This window comes from Ochotona princeps, chromosome 13, assembly GCF_030435755.1.
Source record: "Ochotona princeps isolate mOchPri1 chromosome 13, mOchPri1.hap1, whole genome shotgun sequence".
In the NCBI taxonomy this organism is placed as follows: domain Eukaryota; kingdom Metazoa; phylum Chordata; class Mammalia; order Lagomorpha; family Ochotonidae; genus Ochotona; species Ochotona princeps.
This window is the reverse complement of record NC_080844.1, coordinates 54,577,355-54,602,692: the sequence shown is the minus strand read 5'-3', so window position 1 is coordinate 54,602,692 and position 25,338 is coordinate 54,577,355.

The following is a 25,338-nucleotide window of genomic DNA, read 5'->3' as shown; positions in this document are numbered from 1 at the left end:
TTAAAAGCTCCAACATACCATCAGCAAAAATTTAATGGTCAGCTTCCTCCGGCCTTTTCTCGTAATTGGCTTGCGTTATAGATGTCAGAGCTGATTTTATTTATCTTTATCCTTAAGTAGTAAAGGAAGCCTGATAATAGAGTTTTAGCACTCCTTTTGCCTCCCATAGTACTTAACACATTAAATATTTTAGTGGATTAATACGTACATGGGTATATGTGAGATACATTTCACAGGGATCAGAGCCCTTGCTAAATGATGTTGTGATTGGCCATTTGATTAAAATACCTTTTTATTGTATAGAGCATCACTTGCTGACAATGATGAGCCTGGTTGACAAAGGTGATTATTTAGACACAGTACTCAGTTGAGTCTGTCTGCATTTCACACATAGCACTTTAACAATTTTGTACACCATAGGTCATCTCCTAATCCCAAGGTTAGCAGGTGGTGTGCTCATCGCACAGAGAAGGAAAATAGAGCCCAGGATCAAGGTCATGCCCAGATCTGTCCACGATGAGGGGGGATCCCGCGTTGATTTTTCACATTTGTCTTTTGCTTTCAGCTCCACACCTGTCTTAGTTCAACTGCTTATCCACTCATTCTTTTGATTCCATCCCGCCTTCAACCAGTGAAATGTTTGTTGAGCTACACGTCAAATACAGGACTAAATGACTAGAAACACAAATGGGGATGCAACATGGTTCCTAATTTTGATGACTTTCCAGAATCCAGTGGGGCTTTTCTTTTCCACCTCCCAACTGAAAAATGTCACAGAAGGTTTTAATTGTAGCCTGGCTTTCCCATAGGCCCTCTGTTTCCTGTCTTCTGCTCCCAGGATGTTCAGGTGTTTACCTCAGGGTTGCTCTTGTTCCTGCAAGTGGTAGTTGCCAAAACCAGGCAGACTTTACATGCTTATTATGTGTGTAGAAAGAACCAGGGTTTTAATAGCCTTTTTCTGCCCACTGTCAGCTTCATTCCCCTCAGGATAAAAGCACAACTTTAAAATCAAAGCCAGTTATGACAGTGGTACTATTTCTTGAAGAGAAAATTGCTGTTGCTAGCCATCTGAATGTGCCAGACTCCTGAAGTGCACATGCAAGTTGTGCTTGGAAACAGAGCAGACAAGCTTTGGAAGGATATTTTGTGGGGAAAAACTAGATTGTCCAGACCATTTGGTCATTTAGACTCAGTATGTTTTGTGAAATCTCAACTTAAAAGATCTTTTCTTCTGCATCTTGGCCTCTTTGGACCAAGTGTGGTAACATTGCATGACAGCCACCACACACCATCTAGTCCTGGAGTAACAAGAGTAGAGAATGGGGGTTGGAATAGATCCCAGGGAACCTACCTCCTACTAGGCTGTAGGTTCTTAATTTTATCGAGAGTTTAGTTGATATCAGAACTCTCGTCACAATTATCACCACCAGTGCTTATCATTTTGTATCCCTTTATTCTACTCTTTTTCTGCTATCAAAAACTCTAGTAATTATGTGACAATCCATCTATTTAAAATTCCCCTCTGAATAGAAAATAATGTGTCTGACATATAATTCTCCCTCAACAGACTTCTTGAATAATTGAATCATGATAAGTCATGATGATTCTGTTGTTTCCTTCTTGTTCACTCTATTTTCCAGAATCTTCTTTAACATTTTTATCATTCCCCTTACCAATATCAATGCCACTGTCATTTGCTCACGGTCTCTCACGTGTCAATGGTATTTTACAGATTTTCTGACTTTCCAGCATTGTCTTTTCCAAAAGTTTCAGCTCTCAGCCCTGTTCCCTGGGGAAGTAGGCCTGGAAGAATTACTATTCTCTACCCACAAATGAGGAAGTTATGTTGCCAGCAGGTCAGTTAGATTGCTCAGGCCACAGTGTGGAGCAGGACCAGAACTACCGTGTTGTTTACTTGCTGAAGTGTTAAGCTCTACTCTGCCCTGGATAAGAGCAATTTGTAAATAAGCTGTGACACGAGGGTCATTCCTTATTTCTACTCTTTCGGCACCTTACATAGTTTCTGACACATGGTGCACATTTAATATTTGCTGAAGATCTGTCCTGGTCCATTGCTGCTGCTACAGCATTATACCATGGTAATTCATGGTAGCAGAAATATTTCTCAAAATTCTGTGGGAAAATAGGTCCAAGATTAAGTGCCAGCAGATTTCATTGTCAACTGAGGATAGACTGCTTTTTGAATCTAGCACAACCCTTTATTTCTGGATGCTTCCATGGTGATAGGACAAATGCCCCAGCTAATTCTCTTCGGTGCCATTAACCTTGGTGGTTCTGTAATCACCTTCCACTGGCCCTGCCTTCTAATACTGTTATCTTGATGATTAGGTTTTACCATGAATTCTGGAGAGCCATGCAGTTGTACACTTGTGTAGCAAATGACACCAATATCTCCCATGATTTCTCCTTTAGCTTCCTATTCAGACTGTATCCTCAATTGCAGTGTTAGCTCTGAAGACATGTCTTTTAGCAGTCCTGGACTTCTACTCCACTTTACTTCCCTGATCTCCCTGGCCGACAATGACTTTCTCATGTTCCTCAACTCCACCCCAATCTGCGTCTTTCATGAAGGCTTTTCAACCACTTGCCTCCCTTGAATGATGAGCATAGCAGAAAGCATGCTTCTACAGCCTCTTTGAAAAATGAACAGGTGTGATAGACTTTAAGCTCTGAGAGGGAAGCAATCAATCTAGTATCATTTATCACTCTGTCTCAATGTCTAGCAGTGGCTGATTTTATCAGATGACATTTATGGAATGTTTACTATCTGTCAGCCAGTAGGCTTACTGGTTTATATAGGTTTCCTTATTTTTTTAGAGATGTTCTTATTTATTTGAAAGGCAACTTTACAGAGATAGGGGTAGAGACAGATCTTCCATCCACTGGTTCACTCTTCAGATGGCTGCAATGTCTGGACTTGGGCCAATCCAAAGCCAGGTGCCAGGGGCCATCTCTAGGTCTCTGGTGTGGATTTAAGAGCCCAAGCACTCAAGCCTTTCTATGCTGCTTTCCTAGAGGCATTATCTGGGACTAGAGCTGGTGCCCACATGGGATATTGGCACCACGAGTAATAGCTTTTAATGCACAACCTCGCAGTGCTGTCCTCAGAATTTCTAATCATTTACTCTTCATAATAGCTCTGTGAATGAAGTACCATTATTTCTGTCTTTTGGTAGAGGAGAGAGTAAGGTTTAGGGCTGTCAAATGAGAAACCAAAAACCACTCCTGTAGTAGCATCAGCAAGCCAATTAGCACATTCCGTTTTTCCATATATACATCTATCTGTTCATCCTTAGCACCTAGCCAGAAATGTGAAAGTGCTTAATCAATGAAAATTCACTATTTTTTTTATTATTTGAAGTGCTTTCTGATCTCTAGCTCTGTGCTGTGTCCTTTGCCCAGGACCAGGATCCCCCATCCATCTTGCTGGATGAGATTTGCTTTACTGCAATGGAGAGCCTTGCAATGCTGGTCTGTCTTTTGTGTTTAAAAACAACTCTTTATTGAAACTCTCTGATTTCAGTGCTGTTAACAACTCTCTCTAAACCTGTTCTGGTGAGGAAATGGTGGGTGGGTATTCTCCACATGGGAACGTGATCAACATGGCTTTCTTTTCTTAATGGATTTTCTGTATTGCAAAAGGTGGCCCAGCCCCAAGTTACAGCTGCAGGTAACTTGCTTGGTTTCCTGGCCCCTTCCCAGGCTGCCTTCACATGAACCTAATCTAAGAGGTAGTATTACCTGAACAGAAAGCTTGTTTCAACATGCTTCACCAACTCATGAAGTCTCCTGTTTCCTTCCTGAAGTCTAGGCTAAGTGGTTTCTTACCCAAGGCTCAAAGACCATAATTATAGCAACAGTTTTCTTGTACTCATAGTACTGTTGTGAAAGTTGGAGAATAAAGCAAATACATGGAGGGATACTTCTCTTATGATTCTTGGGGAGATCAAGAAGGCCTCCGAGCTTGAGTTGAAGCAAATGAAGTGATTTGCCTTTGTTTTTGCTACCTGCAAATGCAGCCCCACTGTGAGCAGAACCCCCATCTCTCAGCCCTGGAGCTGGACCAGTTCTACTTAAAGGAGGGTTAGGTTCTTTTTGAAATTCTCCAGTCTAGTCAGCCACCAGTAATGGATAAAATGAACAAAGCAACTTTGTGTGAATGGCTGTTTGGCAGAGTGGTAGAGGTGTTACTTGGGCAGCTGCATTAATATTGCAGAGTGTAGTCTGAGTCCAAATTCTAGCTCTAGTTTCCTTCTACAGTGCACTCGGAAAAGCAATAGTAATGATTGAAGTATTTGAGTCTCTTCCACTTACATCAGAGACCCAGACTCAGTTTTCCAGCTCTTGATTTCAGACTGACCCAGCTGCTGGTGGTGGATATCTTTGGCGGGTAAATCAACAGATGAAAGAATTTTATCTATGTGTCTGTCTCTCTCTGCCTTTCAAATTTAAAGAAATGCTTTGAATTATTTATCAAAAATAATCTTTCATAATGATCTTTTATGTTAGGAATAATTTATTAGAAAACAGCTTCATTTCTACATTTCTTCTAAAATTTATTTATTTATATTACAAAAACAGATACACAGAGTAGAGAAAAAGATCCTCCATCCACTTGTTCACTGCCCAGATGGCTGTAATGCTGAAGCTAAGCTTAACTGAAATTAGAAGCCAAGAACTTCTTCTGGGTGTCTCATATGGGTGCAGGGTCCCAAGTCTTTGGGCCTCCTCCTACTGTTTTCCCAGGTCAAACAGGGAGCTGGATTGGAGGTGGAGTAGCGGGAATATGAACTGATGCCCATATGGGATCCTGGCACTTGCAAAGAAAAGATTACCCAATTGAGCCATCATGGCAGTCACTTACTAGCCCCATTTTACACAAGAGGTAACTATAGCTCAAGGAAAGTGAGAAATGGACATAGCACTGTGAGAGTCCAATGATTTAGTACATAGATTCTAGAATTCATAAGGTCATGGAGCTGTCCTTCCCATTTATGTAAATGCAGACAGATATTTAAATTTTTGTATTTATAAAATGATGATAATAGTGGTATCTGGCAGGATTCGAGACCACATAGACTCTTTTCACTCTTGGTCATGTGTCTCTTATTGGTGCTTTACACACAGAAGGTCATCAGTAGAATGACTGAATGACTAACACAGGGCATGTTAGGTTTTCATGTTAGGCTTTAGAATTTAGGAGTTCAAAGAAACAGAAATGGCAAAGAGTTAAAGAAGACTTAATTTTAGGGAGTGCAGAATGAGCATGGAGATAATGAGGGTAAAGTGCCCCTTCTCAGGTGGCTTGTTGGGGGAGGTGCAGAGCACCACATGGACCCTGATAAGGTGGGTGGGGCTAAGCAGAAAGGCTCCTTGGTGAAGCTTCAATGGTCCCAGGGGCTGGAGGGTTTCCTGGAGCAATAAACACTCTACAAGGCTTTAGATGAAATATCTGCATCTAGCTTCATTAGGGGCAATGTTCCAAGAGTACATGGCAAATAGTAAATGCTCAACACTTGTTGGTTGTTCTTATTACTACTGTCCAAGTGGACAGAAAACCATAATGCAGAACTGGGTCCTTGTGGCCTGGTTAGTCTTCTTCCTAAGATTTATCTATTCCTACCTCTCCCTGCCCTTCTCTAATTTTTTCATCTCCTTCTACCACACATGGATAATCCCATTTCTGAGTTATTAAAATGATTTTCAAAATAGATTCCACTGTTTAATTCACTCAATACCTGACAGCCTAAAATAAACTTGATCAAGAAACTGAAGGTTTCAAATGAGGTAAAAAAAAAATAAAAATTTTGTAACCCAACTCTCAAGATTCTCTTTGTTGTTTCTATCTCTGCTAGGTCCTCTAAGCTTCTTTCCCACACAGTTCTGTTACAAACTCTTTCTTGCAGACTGAACAACTCCTTGTGCCCAAGAGTCCCGCCTCTTGGCCATCCATCATTTCTGTCCACTCTAATGCTCTCACCTTTTCCTCAGCCAGACCAAATCCTGCCCATTCTTCCATTCTGAGTGAAACATCCTTGGTCGCTCTAACCACAGTTACCACGTTTGTCTTCTGAATTTGATGGTTTCTAAATGTTAAACCTCTCACATGCATTCCTCTTTATTTGAAAACATATTTATTGTTACCAATTTCCCATGCTACCTTCCAAATATCTGATTATCTCTTGGATAATCATATGCTGGTATGTTATAAAAAAACAGACTGATTCTCTAGGACCTTCCATTTCCTAAACCATACAATGGAAATCATATTGCCTGCATTTTGGGGTGCTTGTGAAGGTTTCAGCAAGAGCCACTAAAGTGGGTGGTAATCCCTTCACCTCACCTTACTTCACCTTCTTTTGGAAACATCACCCTTCAGAAAATGTGTCTGGTAAAACCCCTTTTTTTCTGAAAATTTCTGTTTTGATTAGATTAGAGTTATGGTAAGCCTGGAAACGGAAGGGGTGCAATAATGTTTGTAGGCACTGGCAATTGTGTGGTTTCCTATTGTGACTAGGGATGGCTGCATGTGGCAAAATCTCCCTGGCAGTTGTGTTCGGCTGAGATTGCTTGCCAGCAAATGATGACCAGAGACCATTTCAGAGGTGGAGAAAAAAATCCTAACAAAGGTTTGACCTTTGAAGAAATCTTAGTCTCTCAGGTCAGCATCAAGATTCCCAGAGTTTACAGAGCACAGATGGACACTAGAAAACTCTAACTCCCATGTGTGGATGTATTACGGTACTCACTGAAGTAAAGCCGTGCTTGTAGCAATCAGCTCTCAAAGAATTTCACAACTTTCACTGCCATGGTCGACCATTAGTGTCTTATCAACAGAGCTCTCTCTCGATCACATTTTGACAGTTCTGAACTGTGTTGATAAACTTCAGTGGACCATAAAAAACAGATCTGCTGTGACTGAGCCTATTACATGACATGTACACCAGCAGACCCAGGACGATAGGTAGCAATATGTGTATGAAGCTGAAGCTTTTCTATTGTGGTAGGGAAACAACTTTCTGGGTCAACAGTTTCTTATGGTTAAGCTTCCTTCTATAATATCAGCATCCCATATGGGCAGTTGATCTAATCCTTGCTGCTCCACTTGTTATTCTGCTTCATGCTTGTGACCAGATGAAGTGCAAATCCTTGGGCCCCTGGACCTGTGTGAGAGACCCATAAGCAGCTCCTGGCATCAGATTGGTTTAATTCTGCCTGTTGTGGCCATGTAGGGGAGTGAACCAGTGGATAGAAGAGCTCTGTCTCTATTCTTTATGAAGAAACTCAAAACTGGGCTCTCAAAAGGGACTGGATGAAGAATCTGAATTTAAAAGACGCTACAGAGGTGAAGTTTGGGAGCACCCAAGCTACCAAACTACCAAGGGCAGGGTGCCCATGACCTTCCTTGTTTTGAGACTAGGGTTTTGTTTGTTCTCATTATTCCTTGACTGGAGGAAATTGACTCCCACTTTTAATCTGATTTGGAGGAATGCACACAATTCTTAAAAGATATCACTTTTTTATTCATTCTTCAGCACACATTTATTGGACACTTTCTGCGTACCAGCAACAATACCAGATGCATGGTTATAAAGAGGAGTAACACATATCTGAATTCAAGGAACTTGTAACCTCTTAAGGAAGCAAGTATGCAGGTATGTGCTCAAGGAGCTGTGTGAAAGGTTTGTAAGGATAAACTAAAATCTCAAAGGAGAGAGCAACCAATTCCACCTTGAGAATATGGTGGCATCATAGGAGTGCTGAAATAGAGAAGGTTGTTTAGGTATTCAGCAAACAGATAGATTGGGAAAATGGTAGCATCTAGGTTGATGGAACAAAGATCTAAATTCTTAAATAACAAGACGAGTTCTAGGAGTTACAGGTAGTTCAGCATAGCTGGAGAACAGAATGATGAGTGGAGGAGGAAGTCAGAGTCAAAAATTATCCCTGAGAGATAAGAAGGAACCAGATCAGAGATTTCTGTGCAAAGGAATTTGACATTTAGTCTCCGGGGAAGCATAGTTTTTTGAGACTTTCCAAGGGCAGTAGATAGATATCAAACACTTTTATAGCATCCCAGGTGACCAATACACCACATTCCAAAATACGGAGTCACCGGAAGATATTTTGTAAGGAAGAGAAATGCTCAATTGGAGCCAACTCATTGGGCTTGCTGATGGATTAATTAGCCTGAGATTGAAAGCAAGCAATACAGATGGCTAATTAGCAGATCATAGCAATCATCCTGATGAGAGTTCAACTAAGGCAACATGAACCTTGGATATGAAAGATGGGAAATGGTTGACAAATTATGCTCAGAAAGGATTTCTAAGGATTTAAAAGGATTTCTATTGATGTCTCAATAGAATGAGGAGGACTGCCGAACAGTAATTGTTCAAAGTTTTAGCCACCCTCTGAGATCATGTCTTACTTTGTATGACAAAGAAGTCAAGTTTCTGTCACATGAGTGCTTTGCTTGTAAGGATGGACACTGTCTCTTCCTTTTTAGGCATGCAGATGTGCACACACAAGCTTGAAAGTCACAGTAGTTTGAGAATGGTGGATGGCACTGCAAGCAGGTGTCTCTTCCAGAAACATGATTCTGCATGTGACATGTAGTTGTGTTCATTCTGTTTAGCTGTGGACAAAATGAGCCCAGAGACAGAATGCTTTCTGAGACAACCACATCTTTAACATTGCTGGCTATCATGTCAGAAAAAAAAAAAGAAAAATTATCATAACGGAAGATTTTACTTGTAGAGTTGTCAACATCCATTGACCAGCAAGTTTCTCCTGTGATAGAATAACTGATGGATATTTCCAGCAGGGCGTAGTTAGGTGAGAATCTAAGAAAAAAATGTGTAAATAGCTCTTTAACAGTCACAAACTCTTCTGAAATTTCCAAAGTCACTAAGACTAACAAAATGGAAATCACTGAACTCTGGCATCTAGTGAGTTTAAATCTTCCCTTGCCGGGCCTGCAAAATCCTGCCTCCTTTTTAGACAGGGAGGGGCGAGTTAGCTTACTAGCTGGCTTGCTTGGAGTGTGAGGAGGCGTCAGTAGCTTGCTTAAATACATGCGTCTGGCTTTGAATTTCGTCTGTACTGAATAATAGCTGTATTGCATGGGTGAGCTCTACTCACTTTTTCATCTCTAGACTGTGAGTGTTGAATTTTTCATAGGGTCATTCATTCAATCATGAGATCAATCATTTAATAAGTATTTATTAACTGTTCACTTCATAAATGGCCTGGTGTCCAAAAAAACTAAAGCTCCTGTTTTCATGGCAGATTTTTATTCCAGTGGGAGGAGGCAGATATAGATATAATAATGTGTCAGCTGGTAATAAAGGCTAAGAAATAAAATCAAAGTAAAAATACAAGAGTAAGCTGGAGGGCTGAATCCTTATCTGCTCTCCTGGGTGCACTCTAACCTGTCAAATATTTGGGGAACTTTAGATAAATGGATTTTGAGGAGAAAGGTCGTTGGCATGCTCCAGGAAGATACGGGATCAAAGTGGTTGGGGTGGATCTTGGCATGAATTGTCTATTTCACAAACTGGTACGAGATATCAGAACGTTTCTAGTTCCTACTCAGATAGGACAGCTGAGGCATGACAAGGAGATAAGCGAGCTGTCATTGGAATCCATGAAGTTCACAAATGATGTGATCAGATTTGCACTGTGATGGACCCATTCTGGTTTTAAAGCAGATCATATCCTGTAGGGCGTTAGTGTGAAAGCTAAGAGTTCAGTAAGAAGGCAAAAGGAGGACTAGCATGTGGCACATGGGGTAAAACTGCCACCTGAGATCCTGACACGTGACATTGGGGTGCCAGTTCAAATCCTGGCTGCTCTGCTTCCAGTGCAGCTTCCTGCTAATGGGCTTGGGAAGGCAGAAGAGGATGGATTGTGCCAAATGTGATAAAATGCTTCGGTAGTCGAAGTTCTGCACCAGGAATCCCCCTGCTGGGTGGTGGGTGTGGAAGTGGAGGTCGGTTGCATCAGGGGTATTAACATAAGGGTATGTAGAAGGGAAAGCTCCTTTGGTGACATGCTTTCTGTCCTGTTTACCCACCTGTGCCTCTTGGTGGTATTCTGGGTTTCACTCTTCTGTAAGAATTGGCTGCATGCACATCACCTCCTCCAGAGTGAGGAGACATAAGAGGAGGCAATGTGAGAACAGGTCCCTCTTGGTCCAGGGTGTGTAAGTCCTCTTCAAGGTGAGCCTCTGAGGGAACATGGGCCCTGTCTCGCCTCCCTCCCTGGCTTCTCTCGCAGCATCAGAGTTGCTGGCTTTCAGACACAGGGGTGAAGCTGTGCCATTTCCAGGAGTGGTTATTCTTCTGTGCTAGGTTTCATTATGATTCCATGAATTAACAATATGATAGTTTTTAAAGAGATCGTTATGATTTTAAACATAATAAAAAAGCAGGAACTCAGGAAATCATTTTTTAAAAGATTTATTTATTTTTATTACAAAGTCATATACAGAGAGGAGGAGAGACAGAGAGGAAGATCTTCTCTCTGATGGTTCACTCCCCAAGTGAGCGCAATGGCCGGTGCTGTGCCAATCCGAAGCCAGAAACCAGGAACCTCTTCTGGATCTCCCACACGGGTGCAAGGTCATCCTCGACTGCTTTCCCAGGCCACAAGCAGGGAGCTGGATGGGAAGTGGAGCTGACAGGATTAGAACTGGCGCCCATATGGGATCCCAGTCATTCAAGGCAAGGACTTTAGCCACTAGGCCATGCCGCCGGGCCCCGGGAAATCATTTTTTATAACTGATGATTCAGACGTATCCTAAGCACATATCAGACATTACCTTTACATTTTTTCTTTTTTTCATTTTTTTAAGCAAGCAATAGTAACTAGTGTCTCTGGAGTATGTTTTCTGCCAATAGAAACAGTAATCGAAAGAATATCTGTTCAATCACAAACACTGCCTGGATGAAAATACCATTTTTGCTAAGTAAACAAGATATCTCTCCAGACCCAGATTTTATTGAACTATGTGTATGCTTGGACTTTTGTTACCTTGTTAATTAGAAATGGGAAATTGAAAGTAACAATAGGATTTTCCCTTAGGGCTAGATCTGAAATGAGAACAGATCCGTTATGATGGAGGGATAACAAATGCAACTTCTAGGGAAGTTAGAAACAAGGAAGAGGAGCAGATGAGCTGGGACAGATGCATTTTCCCTTGTATCCGTAACAAATTAAATCCAGGATCTCCCATAGATACCAAAACCTGTAAATATTCCAGTTCACTGAATCAAATGGTGGAGTACTTGCATATAACGTGTTTGTATTCTCCTGTATGCCTTAAATTGCCCATCTACTACTTATAACACCTCATATAATGTTAATGCTATGTAACAGCTGTTGCAGCATACTACTGCAGTGGTGATCACATGAAAGATCAATACATCCAAGTATAATCACAGTTTTTGAAAAATATTTTCTGAGGTTGGTTGAATCAGCATCTATAGAACCCACTGATTTTGAAATTTGAAATGTTTATGCAATTGATTACACACCTGAGAATCCTGAGAAAGTTGGGCCCACTACTTGGGTTAAACTCGCTGTTAATTTTTTAGCACCCAGTAGAGTCCTTGACACAGATTCAAGTTTCAGTAAGTACTGTTGACTAAAGAAACAAACATTAAGTTGGTGCTAGAATTGTGGACAGTATGGAGGCTGGCTCAGATTCAGGGTGAAGAGTGTTGTATGTTTCTTACTTTGACCATGCTCTAGGGCAGGAGGGGAGTGGTTTGTATTGATACTAGGAGTCAGAAACAGTCTAATAGAGACATAGGCTAAGTAATTTCATGTATTTGAAAGGCATATAAACACAGGGGAAAAGAAGGGGAAGGACAGAGACACATAGAGAAAGTGCATGCTTGCATCTGCTGGTTCACTCCCAGATTCCTGCAGTAGCCAAGACTGAGTCAGACTAGAACTCAGTCTGTGTGTCTCAATGTGTTTCGGGGACCCAAGTAGTTGAGTTGTAGTCCAGTGCCATACTGGGTGCATATAGCGTGAAGCTAGAACAGAAGGCAGAACTAGAATTGAACTTGCAGCACTCTGATGTTGTCAACAGACCAAGTGGTGACTTGGTCACTGTTCCAAATGCCCACCCCATCAAGTACTATTTTTGTAGAGAATGTCATTATAGAGTATTGATGTGAGCCATCTATTGTCCATTCTGTTTCTTGCTTTCAGTCCAGTTGTACACAGTGAGTTTTTGATCAGTGTTACAGTTCATGAACTTACGCTGTTGCTCAAAAGATAACCCAAGAGGTTTATCATGAATGCAATGAAAACAGGTGCTTACTACTGGCAAAAATATCAAAGCAGTCTTCTGATGGTCAGAAAAATTGACCAACCTATTTGTTGTATGTTAATGAGTGGCAAAAAAAAAAAGAGTCGATGAATATCTACTCCTTATCTGAGTATGTTTGCTCCCTCCTTCCTATTCAGGTATAAAAATAGCTGTCTTACATGGTGCCATAAGGCTGATAATCTCCTTGTCAGTGTAGTTCAACAAAATTATACTTTCTAAGCAAACACTTCTCTGGAAAGTGTTTGGATTGACTAGTTTGAATAAAGATATTAAGTTTTATTCAACCTTTCTATTTACTCTACTTTGCTATCACTGATTATAGTTGAATCATCTATAACATAAAAATCGTGAAGTTAGGAGGAAAGGATAATTTGATATTGACTCTGAGTCAGAAGCATTTTTTCTTGAGATGGTAATATATATGCTCACCCATAATAAAGACCTTGAGTTTTTTTTTTTGTCTATGCTCATTTATTTTGGCGTCATTATCAGTCCTTTTACCATCTTTATTTGTAACAGTGGCACCGTCATCATAGATTGAACATTTAACCTGGGTCAGCACTTGACTAAGTTCTTTTGTATGCCTCATCTCACTTCATATTTACTGTAGCTTTGGGGAGAAGTGTTCTTATTACCCATATAAGAGAGAGAGGGAAAAAAGGCAAGGTTTGGAGAGGTTGTCACTTGTAAAAGGTCAAAAATGTTTTAATGTTAATAGCTAAATACTACAACCAACTCAAATGGCCATGAAGGTATGAACACAGTATTTTTTGTACATGTCATGGTTCCTCTTCAAATACAAAAAGAAAAGAACTTTTCATAAATGCAATAAATAAAATCTTAAGCTATACTGAGCACAATAATAGGAGCATGATGTATTCATACAGAAATCTAGAAAGTACAAACCAACCTTCAGAGGTCTTATTATCATAATTATGGCCAGTATTTCATGATTTGTCAAAAATTATCAAATTTTATATTACTGTATGAAATGCATCTTGTTATTTCTATTATATATTTACATACATTTATATATGTATAATCTATATATTATATTATGTAGAATATATTGTATGATTATATATATAAATATATTTATTAAATTGTATTTATTTTTTATACTCTGTATTAGATATTATAATATTACTAAATACAGTAGAAATAAGCCATAAATACATGGCCAAAAGACCTTATCTTATACTCAAAATTAAATAATTAGCATAAAATTGAGTACATAAAATTCAGGAAAGTTACGAAAGCTATGAAAGAATTATCAAAACTCAAAATTATGACAAGAGATAGGAAAAATGTAGAATTCAGAAAATACAAGAAAAAATTAAATGTAGATAAAATTAGGAGGAACACATTGACCCAATGAAAATGTTAAATATGTCTTGACAATAGTGTAAATGCATTTGAAAAGTTATTTATTTGGGAATTTTGACAAATGAAAAATAAGCAACAGATTAAATGGATTTGTATTAAAAATGATGAAATATGCATGAGGAGTTGGTAAAACGAACTCAAAAGAAGAGCAAATACCAAGAGACATAATTCAAGACAACTTTACTCAATTAAAAGAAAAAGGAACAAACCTTGACACTGCTTATCAGAAGAATTGAAGGAGTATAATGTGATCTTGGGGAAAACTACTTAGACAACGCTGAGAGTTCGTCTCCAACCAGGAAGGAGGAAGAGGATCAGCTTGGCAGAAATGAGCGTCTAACAGGGCCCAGTGTTGATTTCTCACTATTGTTTACTGTTAACAGCAGTCAGAAGTCCCAATGCAAGTGGCTGACTCTAGGCTCATAGCAGCTGGCATTTAAGGTGATCCTGGAACATTTACAGGATCAGAGCAGGTATTCAAATCCACCAGGGTCATACAAAAGGATTTCGGAACCAACTGGAATAAGCTCCTACTAATGAAGGAGAAACATGATTCTTAGCAAGAATACTAGCTACAAAGGAAAAATATTCATAATGATATTAATGATAGTGACAAGCATGAATTTAATAAACTATTTATGACCTTTTCAAGATGTTAGGGAACAATTCATTATGTTGAAAACTGGTAATTAAAGAAAGAATCAAATTTAATCTTAAAGACAGATTTATACTTCAGAATAGTAAAATAGATAATGAGAACATTGTTCTTTTTGAAGCGTTTCTGCTAATAGATGAAGAAGGCATGATTGAATTCTGTTTGCATCATTTCACAGTTTCAATAATGAATTAATGATTCCAGGCACTATGCACTATGCATTTCCTGCTGGAAGTTTATCTGTAAGGTAGTCTTACCACCACAAAGGTGACAAAATCAAACCCACATCTTATCTAACCTCTAGCTATAACTACCAATGAATGGGTAGTTAGCAATTGTGAAATATATGTAATTACCTACCATACTTACTGTGCTTTGCATAGATCCATAAAATCTTTTCTATGTCTCTTTTCAATATTTCCTCATTCCCAACCCACCTCCATAATTCTACCCTCTATTTTTGTGACTTCAACTTTTTAAAGAGCTTACAATTGCTGAAAGAGTTTTTAAAAACGCTCTCTCCAGAAAAACAATGTCATATGAGGGTTTTAAAAATTATTATTAGCTTGATATCCCATAGCAAAGTATATACCAAAATCTAAATTGTACCCCATAATATACGCATTTATTATCTACCACTTAGAAATAAAAAACAAAGAATTCAAAATATTAAAGAAACTAGAATGGTCCCATACAAAAATTTTTAAGAGTTAAAATATGAACTCAATAAAACAATACTTATTTAGGGGACAAAAGTTGTATAAATACACAAAGTATAAATTGGAATTAAAATAAACCAGTTACATTCTCCCAGCCAAAGAAACAAAACGAAATTGGGAATTAGTCCAAATTGAGTTTAGCATTCAGAATTCAAAATCAACATGTATTTTGAATGTTAACACTATAAACAAAAGTCATGGATATTCCTGTATTCAAGATCTTTAACAACACTGCTCCAATTATGGCTTCCACTGTGTGTGTGTGTGTGTGTGTGAGAAAGAGAGAGAGAGAGAGAGAGGGAGAGAGAGAGAGAGAAAGACAGACAAAGGAGGGTAGATAAAGAGACTGTGTGGGGAGAAAGAATGCAACATGAGTTGTTTGCAATTTCCCAGTAACTCCAATAAATAATTTCTGTGTGTCCTAACATTTAGTCTTCACAATGATCTGTTCTTTAATAGAGGGTGCTCAGAGAAGTTAGGAGCTTGGGCGTTTGTTGACTGATCCTGAAATTCATGCTCTGATCCAATGGAATCGCTACCTCCTCCAACTGACTGTAAAAAAGCTGGAAAACCAGTGCCTTGCACACTAACTGTGAGGTACATGCAGGTTCATCTCATTTGGTTTGTGTGATGTACACTCATCTAGAATTAAGCTTTTAGATATTTCACATGCATGAATCTATATCCTGTCATTCCTCTGAAAAGTCAGACTGAACAGGAGAGGCTTACCTCATTGAGTAGTATAAACATTAGTCAGCACCATCTCTGGGCTTTCTCACAGCCCAGTATTACTTTTCCTTCACTTCCTGCCAGCACCCCCTGGCCCGGTGCATTTACAGCCATTGTTCCATAGCGTACCTTTAGTAGAGCAAAGGTCCTGGTCGCATACTGTTGTGTGTCGTACCTGTTCATCCGCATGCCTTGTCTCAGTAAAACTATGGGCTTTTACGAATACAAATGAGATCTTGTTTAGTTTGAATTTTTTACAGCATACCAATTTTTAGGCATCCATTGAATCAATAATAAACTTAATTAATTAACTAATGGGCAGTAAAATAATCTGTTTTGCCTGGTATCTATTATCTTAGTTTATTTCAGAGGACTTTAAAATCTTTTTCAGAATTATCCATCATATCTGCCACAAGGAAAAGTCTATAAAAACATAGTAGAAATGTTGAAGTCTCTTAATACCAACTAAAAACTGTTGTTCTAAAAATAGACTTTTTCCTTTGAAAACCCCGTCATGGTCTCAAAGCCATCATTTCTGTGGAACTCATTTTACAGCTGAAATAATGAGCTTCTGTGAATGTTATTATTCACACTGTACTGTTGATAAAAACATACTTTTAAAGTATAGGTTCCAAATCTTTCAGAATAAGTCCTCTTGATAGGAAAGGAAATGCAACTTCCGTACGTCCATTTGTGCGGATGTCACCGTGTAAAGGCAGCGCTCCTGCAAATGTGACTCTGTACAGAGGGATCGTGGAAATTTCTGCAGGTGCATTGTCCACAAGGATGTTAAATGTAGGTGAAAATATACAAAAACATGAAACCAAAACAAGCACAGTAAAAGAATCTTCTACTTAATTATGTCCCCTTTTTAGGGCACCAAATGGTTTACTTCCTAACTGTTGTGGAATTCCTACTTTTCTACCACAGCTTGAGACACTAATTCGTCTCCAGGGACACAAGAACCTGAGAAAGGAAGATCAAAGATAGCAACCGTCCAGCATACAGAGCTGCTGGATGACAGTGACAACAAAAACAAATGGAAAAAAAAGAAAAACTAAAGGAACTCCAGGGAGGGCAGAGAAAGACGCCATAGATTCATGACTTCTAAGCTACAGGTTTTCAGAGATAAGTTATTACAAATGATCAAAAAGGGAGCATGCATGTACAAACCAGTTGTCACAGTTGTTAATATACAATGATCTACCAAAGGGAAGGCATCAAGACCAGATGGATTCAGAAGTGAATGCTCTTTAATTTAAAAAGGACTAGTTCTCATTGTTAATTTAAGTTACTTTCACAGAAAAATGTGAAAATTCTCACCCCTTTCATTTTATGAAACCAACACCATATTTACACAACCAACCTCTTAGTACAAAAAGAAAAAAACTATGAAATAAGCTTAATTGTGGATTAAAATGAAAAAATTCCAAATAAACTACTTGCAGATAGAATTGAGTGATATCAGAACATTTTTACAAATATGACTAAAGATTGAAGGAATGAATCAATACTTAAAAAAACAGAAGTTTCAATATAATCAATTATGTCATATGTCATTTGTTAAGGGAGTCAAAATACATATGAACATGAATATATCATTAGATCCAGACAAGACACTTGATAAAATACACGATAATTTCTAAAATGTTTCAATATAAAAACTACTTATTGAGGCTACTGAACGTTCACAAAAAAAAACAAAAGCACATAACACATCAGGCATAAATACATAAGCATAAAAATACCCAAAGCATAAAACAATACGACCATTTACACAAGTACCAGAAAATTAAGAGACTGACTTCTATCAAGGTTTTAGCCAAACTTGTCTTGGACATATGAGCAAATGCAGCAAAAGAAGAAAATAAGCGACTTGGATAAACACCAAAGGAAATGCAATTATCTATTTTATTTATTTGCTGATGACATAATTGTGTACCCACCAAGCTCCAGAGTCTATAAAAAAAAAAAAAAAACAACTAAATAAAAGCGATTGGTACCTGCTTGGAAACAAGATAATTATAATAACTGACGATGTGACCATACATATGTTTGTCATTTTAGTGTCTATGAAGTATGATATGCAGTAAGCAGCAACAGTAGCTGATAAGTCTTGGAAAGTTAGGAGGTTAACAAAGTTAATATTTCATAACGAAAACTGCAAGTGCAAGGAGTGGACCAGGATGCAAGGAGAGGTCATTGTCCTTACTCAGGAGACTCTGGCTGAAAGAAGCTGTGCTATCCTGAATTTTAATACCTGCTTGATGAATAGAAGGAGAGTCTCAGATATTTTGAGTTATGCCTGAACCTAGTGAACATTTCTGTTTGATCCCTTCATCTGAACTCAGTCACCTGGAACCATGTTTATATAAGGGAACTAGAAAGTACTGCCCTTGGGGTTCTCTAGAGTAGTTTTATCCTAGAGCAGAAGTGGGACTTCCTTACTGGTGCTTTACTTTCCATATAGTATATGTGCATTATTAGTCCCATGTTACAGGTGAGAAAGCTAAAACCCAGAAATGTTGAATAGCACATCCAAAGATATATAGCTAGTAGTAGATCTATACATAAACAGTCTTACTCTTACTATATTGCCTTTGATTAACCCTGAAATAAGCACCAAGAGATGGAAATTCAAAACAAAAGTTTTTCAAAAAATGAGACCAATATGGACAAAAATAAATTTATATCCAATGCAGGACTTGAAACACAGGTCCCAATGAAAGCACATTGCATATTCCTAGGCAAGACTTAACAGTATAAAAATGTCAGTTCTCCAAGAATCAGTAACCTAAAAGCTTATTTTTTTAAGTAGATGAAAGTTTAAGGGGAGAAGGTTGTGATGTTAGATAGTAGGGTATGCACAAATCAAAATGGAAATATCAGAGAAACAGGCATAACAGAGAATCTGAAAGAAATCCATCACATATGAAACTTTAATAGATGTTAAAGATGCTGTTTTGATTCAGTGGGAAAAGGATGAATTATTAAACAAATGGTGATAGGATGATTGGTTATCCATGATGAAGGAAATAGCGCTGTGCCCTTATATTAGGTCCCCCATAAAAATAAGTTACAGATGGATGAAAATCTTAAACGTAAATGACAAAGATGTAAAAAATCTTAGTGAAAACCAAAAGTAATTTGCCTACAATCTGAATATGGGAGAAATCTTCCAACCCAGCCAGAAAACCCAGAAGCCATTTAAGAATAAATATGTATACTTGTTTGTGTAGAAGTAACTTTTAAAATGGCTTCTGCATGGATATATATATATATATATATATATATATATATATATATATACATATACACACACACACACACATATATATACACATACACACACGTGTATATTTTTATATATATTAAATCAATACACAATGAATTGGGAGGAACTTGCAATGCAGCCAACAAAAAAATTAACAACTTTAATTATATAGAAAGAAGTCTTACAAAGGGACAGGAAAAAGAAACAATTGAACAGAAAAAAATGAGCCAAAAGCTATGAATGAGCAATGCAGAGGAGAAGTATTCCAAATGCCAAGCACATGTTTTCAAAACTTCTCTAACTCAATAGTGATTAGGGATATGCAAATAAAAGTAACGAAATATCACATACCTAACAAGCCGACTAAGATTGCGAGAGCTCTATTAGCTATTTCTGATGGAGAATTTGAGTTACCTTCCTTCAGATGTTGCTGGCAGGCAAATGATTTGTTATGTCTTTGGAGCTAAGAAGTCTGGTAACATCTCTTTAAAAACATATATACTGTTTGACTCAGAAAACCCATTGGAATAAACAAGTTATATCTTGAAGCATAAGTGACCTGATCCATCATGAAAGCCATGTGGACTTGAGATCTCAAACTTTGGAGAAAAAAAAATGTGATCTGTTTATTTACATGATGGTCTCAATCCATGAAGATCATCTGTGCTTGTCTGTGCTGCCCTGATTTGAGTGAAAAACCAAAGCCTGTCTGCATGTATGGCTCATTTCTCAGAGCTTAATTAAGTGAATTCAGAAAGATCTCACTTATTTGGTTTAGGTGTCTAGACTCCAGGGTTCAGGATGAGATGCTGAGCGTCAAGGTCTTCCCCACTGGATTTAAGGCAGGATGGGCCTAGGTTTGTCTCTGAACTCCCCCTAGGAAGTAAAGGTACAGAATAGGGTATGGCCATTCAGAAGGCAGTAACAATGTGCAGAAGTCAGAGTAATCACATACCATGGTGCTTGTGGTGTTACCTTAATGGCTTCCAGTTCATTCACACTGACTCTTGACTGGCTCATGTGGCTGGCTTTAATCAAGCAAACGAGAGGCTTGGAGTTTGTTTTGTTGCCCTTGGGACTCAGAGGCTACCACAGCAATAAAATGTTTGTTGAGCATATTGTATGATGAAAGTGTGTAGCTCACATCTCCTGACAGTCAGTCATTGAACAGTGAAATGTAGGAAAGTGATGATCCGCATGAGGAGGTGAAAGATGCCTCAGTAAGCATGACTGAGGTTATACGGACTGCCCAGGTTAGCACAGCCCAAATCGCTAACCCACGAACTCTTAAACTAATAGAGATATTTATTTTTAAGGAATGTATTTTTATCTTGTACAATTAAAGGTGCTATACTGATAAATGGCTAGGAGACAGTCTTAAACTTTCTTGAGCCTACATGGTTGAAAGTGGCAAACGTGGATATAACCACACACATTGTTAGAAATAAGTATGAATTCAGATGTGGTATACCAGGAAGGAAATGGAAAAAAAGGCTAAAGTTTATACTGATTAATAAGACTACCTAATCAAGTTGATTGAACTGGTAAAAGAAACTGAAGTATAAAAGAAATGCATTGAAAAATATGGATACTTAGCTTGTATGAATAATGGAATTTGATTCTAAGCATATTTCTCTGATAAGAAAATTAGAGTAGTTCTAAAGACACATGGTACACTAGATATAAAAACAAGACGCTCAGAACTGAATCATTTTTGTAAAAACTCCAAGCCAAGCAAATTAGTTTGAATAAGTGCTTATGATATATAGCTTGGGAAGGACTATTTGAGTTATAAAGTATGCGATGAAGAGCTGGGGAACTATGGCCAGTGTCGATCAATCCAAATGAAATCCATTCCACAGTAAAATGCAAGTTATTGTGATTTTTTCTCCTGAGCTTTATTTTCCATTGCTGTCATCAATGAGGAATTATTTGCTTCTCTGGCTAATTCCTTGTCTTGTTCCTAGACAATACCATAAAATAAGAACCTCAGTAGAAAGAGTAGGACCTCACCTGTTGTAGATGGGGGAGTCCAATCTGTTATGGAGATGGATATGTAGATATTTTTTGTCGCCAGATAATTATCAGGGAAAATATTGCTGTTCTCTTGTGTCTGTTAAGCATTTTGAAGTACTTCCAGAAAGTCCTCTATTGAAGTAGCATTATGTCCTCCAAGGAGGAGCATTATTTTCTGTGTATAGATGAAGAAGCTTGGGTCAGGTATAGTTGCCCAGGGCCCAAGCCCTTGTCCTCTGAGTGTTACTGACTCAAATATACAAAAATGCCTCAGCAACTTCTTGACTGGAAAATCTCTTTATAGTTGTCTGATTCTCCAGTAATGTATTACTGTGAAAAGCTCAGTGACCAGATGCCCAGTGCTGATAGAACATACACATCCCAGATGTCAGCCTTTGAGTTGCTGGGCAGAAAGCATTTCTGTGTGCCCAGAATGCTGCCTGCATTGCAGGACTGCCCCTGCTTGGCATCACTAGTGATGAACATTGTCTTCTCTTTCTGTCGTCCTCTCTTGTCCTCCTCTCTTCCGTACTTCCTATACAGCACCACAACAGCTCAGTCAAACATGCAATTTTATAAATAGGGACGCAATCATTTTGCTAAGTTAATTTGTCCTGTGTTTGCAAATGTAAAAGTTTCTTTGAAGGAAAACAAAAGAACACAGAGAGTTGGATTTTAATTTTTGGAAACACACACCATGTTCCCCCAGAAATCTAATTTTCTAGATTAATGAATCATATCAGATATTGTAAATTAGAAATTACTTTTACAGCATGGAAAGTAATGTGAATAAATTGAGGCCACTTATTGAAAAAAGACAGTGTGGTGCCACAGGCCACACACACTTGCACATAGCGGTGTGTTTTCTAGGCTCACTTGAATTAGATCTTTGCAATTAAAAGTTCTTCTTTGTTTTTTTTTTTCCATCAAATTGGTTTTCTAGAAGCAGTAGGGTTTTCCTGTCTCTTCCATATTTCTTCAAATTTTAGGAACCACTAAATCTTGTGGAAATGTTGAAGAGTCAGCCAAACAGCAATCTGCAATAAAAATGTTTTTGTTACAGTATCATTATTTCCAAACCATTGCAACACATGTGGTTTCATTTGATCCACATAGACTTCTAAAGTTTTTACAGGTAATAATGCTGTGTGATATGGAGGAACCTCTGCTTGACCTTTGTGTGTGAATAGGAGCTTTCAGGCTGATGGTTCTGGGATTTGCTGGCCACTGGTCTAAGAAATCCTAAGAGGATCCCACTTCCTTCCAGCCTGGAATACCTTTGCCTACAGATTACAGCCAGGCATGCCAAAATGATATCACTACGAGGTAGCGATCTCTGGTCTTTGACAAGCCACTACTTTTCCATCTTGAAGAACCAAGAGCCGTGTGTGTCAGAATAAGGGTAACTCTGATTTTTACTGGCTTATTAGGATTATAAAATGTAAGATGGACATAAAAATCCTGTTTTGAGCTGAGATAAGAAACCTAATAAGAAGGGAGTCAGCCTTTTTGGAGCCTCCAGATTCAAAACCCGAACACTAGGCAGAATGATTTAGGAATGTTGTCATTTAGAATGCTCAGATCAACCCAGGGAGCTAGTCATAATATTTTGATCAGGTGTGCTGTATTTCCTAGTTATTGTACATGTCGAACACATAAACATTCAGGAAAAGATAGAACTTAGGCATCTTCTTCAGCCAGATTTGTAGATGCTATGATTCTACAAATGATAGACTATCTGTATTTTTCTACAGCAAAACTACAAAGAAAATTCAAATTAACTCATAAAAATGTAGTAGAACAAGTGAGTATATCTTTTGCAGATAACAGACAACACACAGAAAAATAAAATCTTATTTCCCCTTACTGGCAATAACCAATTTGAAATATTTTTAGAACATTTTTACATTAACAATAGTTTTAGCAGCTAAGCCTTTTAGTGTAGGTATAATTATAGTCATATGACTACAACTATAAAATTTTGGTTTAAAACTAACAATTATCTAAACTATTAGGGAAGTAGTTTGTTGTTGGTATTAGATGAGTTGGTGAACCTGTCATTTTCTCTCAATTGAAGCATACATATACAAAATTCCAAGCAAATTCTCCCGATACTTTTTTTAAAAAAAATTATGAGACAATTCCATAGGCTCTGGGATTTCCCTTACTCCCTCCCCAAATCTCCTCTCCCCACTGATTTCCCCTTTATTATTACATTAGTATAGTTCTGCATACACAGTCATAAGTCCCTAATTCTGCTGTTTAAGTGTTCCTTGACATTGTGGGTATGGGCAATGGCAGAGAGTCCAGTATGCTATTGTCAAGATACATGCAACTGCTTCATTGGGAGCCAGTTTTGATTTGGAAGTAGAGATGCATACTGCATTGTATCTTCACATCTGGATATGATAGTCTCTATTACACAGTTACTGCATATCCGCTTACATGAAAAGTCATAAAACAAAATCAACAACAGGATGAAAATTTTAAAAGTTACAATGCTATGAAGCTAAATAGCATGCTGCTGAATGACCAATGTGTCACTTTACAAATACTCTTAAGATGTTTCTTGTGTCCTCAGGAATGAAATGTGCATGAGGTCCACTCAGTGTGCCTTTCCTTCAACTTTGTGCTTTTGGAGATGTGCCCCTGTACATAGCTAAACTCAGATTTATTTAATCTAGCAAAGGGCTTTTCTTTTTCATTACTTTCCTGCCATACACATTGGAACTCATGTCAGACATCTTCTCTCTTGGGAATGACAAACAAGATATCCCTCAATCCCTGGTGTGTGGCTCATATTTTATCACAGTTGGGACAGGTGAGAAGCTGGAAGGTGGCTTTTGGCAGTGTCTCTGGCATCATCAGGAAGATGTGCTGGGGTCAATGATAGGCAACGGCGGTTTCTAGCCTTGGTAGCTGTAACAGCAGCTGTGTTTCAGCATATGGGCCTTTGGTCTGTGCTTGGGCAGTTGGATTCCAATATGAGGAGGCTTAGCAGCACAACACACTGGTCTCTAGGAAGATTTTTCCTTTGAGAACCTGAAACCAGGAAAAGTTTCCTGAAACACTCTTTTTTTCCCCCCTCTAACTCTGCTTGCATGACAACTTCCTTATCACAATTCCTGCATTAAATATTTTCTGTTCAATAAATTTAGAGTGATTTCTCTATTCCTGATTGGATTCTGAATGGTAAAGTCCCTGATACATTCTTGGATATTACAAATTTGATTTCTTTGTATTTTTTCCTAGTCCCTGGTCATAGGTTCTTTGTGAGCAGGGATGTTATCCATCATAGTCCATTTCCTGCTGTAATATTTAAGGTTGAGTAATTTATCAAAAATAGAGATTTATTTTTCTTAGTTCTAGAGACTTGGGAATCCAGTCAGACTTCCAGTGTCTTAAAAAAAGACCTTCTTGGTGAATTTTAACATGACAGGAAGTCAAACTCACAGCCTTACTTCACTTTTTAGTAAGTATTAGCCTATTTATGATAGTGAACTCTTCGGGTCCTATACAGGATGTGCTGTGAGACCCACACTGTTGCATTGGAGGTTGCATTTCCAATATATACTTTCCAGGGATGAATTCAAATGATGGTACTCTCTTACTATAATGGCAAAAGCATGAGGTATTGTGATGACTCTTGCTGTCATGAGCTCTTAGCATGTTAATGTATGGTCATTGTAGCTTCTGAAGCAACAGTGGAAGCAAAGCTATAATCACTTAATGTTTGCTATAGAGCACGCATTGTTCTTAATCACATATCAAATAATTCAATACTGTTAATGTCTTTACTTAACTACGTTATTTCTAAAATAATTTGCAAAGGTCAAATAGATAGTAAGTGGCTCCTTTTAAAAATGTTGAAAATTTGGTTTATTTACTTAAGAGAGAAGCACAGAGAGAGGGAAAGAGAGGGAGGGAGGAGGGAGGAAGGAAGGGAAGAGAAAGAATGAGCTCTAGTCCCACTGGCTCACTCCCCAGAGGCTCAGGAATTGGAAATTCAATCCAGGCCTCCCATGTCGGTAGCAAGGATTCAAGTACTTGAGCCATCCATCACTTGATGTCTTCCTGATGGCACTGGCAGAGAACTGGAGCCAGGAGTGGGGCTTGAACACTAGTACTGGGATATAGTATATGAACATCTGAACAGGTATCCTAACCATTGCACCAAATGCCCATCCCTTGG